General features: G+C 48.2%; 1 pseudogene; it reads right to left on the reverse strand.

Annotated features, from left to right (window-relative positions):
* Nucleotides 1-444: 444 nt before the first annotated feature.
* On the reverse strand, nucleotides 445-675 carry LOC139263623 (U2 spliceosomal RNA; annotated as a pseudogene).
* Nucleotides 676-2,633: the final 1,958 nt, after the last annotated feature.

Raw genomic sequence — 2,633 nt, forward strand, 5'->3', positions numbered from 1 at the left:
GGCTCCCAACCACCTCACCTTGTAAATAGTTTTCACTTTGACTTTGGCGGGGAGTGATGTTGTTTATCTGTAAAGCATGCACTCCCATATTCCGCCACTAGGGAGCGCATCCCCTGAAGTCACAAGGGATCCCAGCATCCCTTGGGAGCACTGTATATAAGCCGGCCCCTAAGGCCTGTTCCTCACTCTGGAGTGTCTTCTTAAAGACTGAAGTCACTGTTACTTTAACCTCCCTGTGTGCCGTCTCAGCTGTATTAGGAACACAACACAATGCTATGCTCTTTTCTCGTTTGCAGAAGAAGATATCTATCAACTTTTTTTTTTTTTTTTTTTTTTCCCCGTGTCCAATCGTTCCAATCGTTACAATTCTTTGTCAAACGCCAGAGGTCACCCTGCACCAGTCAAGGATCACTCTGCGCCAATGCTCTTAGCCAAAAGGCCTAGAGCCACTGCACCGTTCCTGGAAGTACTGCAATACCAGGTTCGTGCCATGGAGGTGGATGGGTCAGGTCCCCCACACACCTCCGTGGAGGTGGATGGGTCAAGCCATCCCACCCACCTCCTGTTTACAAAAATGTAAGCATATACCTTCCTGACCAGGGAGAAACCACCCGGAGGTCATGGTGGCTGGTCAGGTTAGTTATGCAGATCTTAGCCAAAAGGCCGAGAAGATATCTATCAACTGTGCCGAGCAAAGGCAGACGGGGGGGGGCGGCGGTACTGCTCAGCTGCAGCCACTCACTGAGATTGAGGAGCATGCGGCTACGCTGGTGGGCCATGAGTGCTGTTCGGCCACCACCCATGGTCTGGCCGAACCTAGCCATGTGTCTCGTGAGTAATGTGTAATGTGTTAAACAGTATTAAAAACAGTACTAAAAACTTAAATAAGTAACTGATCTAATGTCCTGTAATTATAATGCAATATGCAATATACTTGTAATGTACTTATGATATACTTATGATATACTAATGATGTCATGTCATGCATGCGTGTATGTAGCCTGGTGCATAAGAAGCAGGGGATGCAGCCGCTACAACTTTCTGGGGTAGTGAAAAGTATTGATATGTAACGTCTCTTGGTAATGTTCACCGTTATGTTCTAATAAGCTCTGTAAAAATGTCATTGTATGTGTTTTTAAGGTCAACCTGATACGCTGGTACTCCTACAGCCGGCACCAGCAGTGTCCTTGACACACACGGAAGAGGAAGAGGAGCAGGAGGAAAGGAGCACTTTCCTCACCTCGAGGAGGAGGAGGAGGAGGAGGAAGACGAGCTGCAGCTCCTGGACAAGCCGGCCACTGTTGTGGGGGGATGAACCTGCGGTCATTTCGATTGAGAGGGAAGAGGCACCGGGACCAAGCGGTGTGCAGCCGGCGACGTCAAGGCACGACATATTGCACACTCCGACCCCACGGAGGTCGGGTCAGCGAGATGAGCAATCGCCTACCTTGGACGGGCAGACGGAGTGCTTGATCTCCATGTGCAGGGAGATGGTCGCGATAGGTCGCGAGCTTATCCAGGGGTTCCATCAGTTCTCCAACAGGTTGAGCCACTTCTCCATGAACTTGTCCAACTGGTCTGTCATGCAAATGGAGTTAGCACGGCAGACTTTGGAGGGGATCAGAGAACAGGTTGCCGCAACCAATGCCCTTCCGCATGCGTTGCTAGCTGGACACGGCGCTGCACCCCAAGGCGTCGTGTTAGTGCAAAGTGGAACCCCTAGCACTCGAGCAAGTACAGAGGATACAGTTCCTCCAGACTCGGAAGATGAACAACATGATTCATCTTCCACTCTGACACCTCCACCACGGCAGGAACTCTTGCAGTTGCCCGCTGCACACCACCTTCGTCTCAGTCTGCGGGGACCAAAATGGGCGGGTGGTGTTAAAATGCAGGGTGGTAAAGGACCTGAAGGGAAACGTGGCCGCAGGAAGGGAGGCGGGTTGTTTTTTCTATATCAGTGTTAATTTTTTTTAAGTTCATTGTTGTTTGGGAGGGGGGGGTGGGGTGGGCGGGCAGAGAGGGCGTTGAAAGAAAAACGTTTTAAATTTAAATAAAATGTTTTATTGAGTTTAACAATTGTTGTGCATTCTCTTATAGTTATGTTAAGCATAATATTTAACAATTGTTCTGCATTTGTTGTGCATTCTATTATTATAACAAAAGTTTACTTAAGGTAAGCATTAATGCAAATGCCAGGCCTGTGCAGGCAAGGCAAAAACGTAACTCTACGCAAATGCAACTTTTGCTTAACCATAACTGTAAAGTCCTGACCTTGCAGTACAGACTTACACGAGGCACATGCTGAAGTCAAGGTCACTCTGGACCTGCACCTTTATTTCACAGCTCTCGAATGCCACACTTGCCTGAGACCTGCCTTTATATACCTGTGTGGAACAGGTATGCAGTGTCTCCCGCAAGTGCACCCCTGGTGGTAAAGTAAGCTTGTGGTTACAGGTCATATCTAGTTACAGTCATGTATAGCATGGTAAGATACAGTTATATACAGTAGTGTGAGATACATGATATCACCCTCCCCCAAGGTCTTATTATCTTTATAGATTCAGTTTCTCAGGTGGTCTTCGCTCTTGTGTGGAGCGTTTTAGTTGTGGTTCAGTTGTTTGCCTTGGTGC

Source organism: Pristiophorus japonicus, chromosome 4 (genome assembly GCF_044704955.1).
Source record: "Pristiophorus japonicus isolate sPriJap1 chromosome 4, sPriJap1.hap1, whole genome shotgun sequence".
NCBI classification, from domain to species: Eukaryota; Metazoa; Chordata; class Chondrichthyes; family Pristiophoridae; genus Pristiophorus; species Pristiophorus japonicus.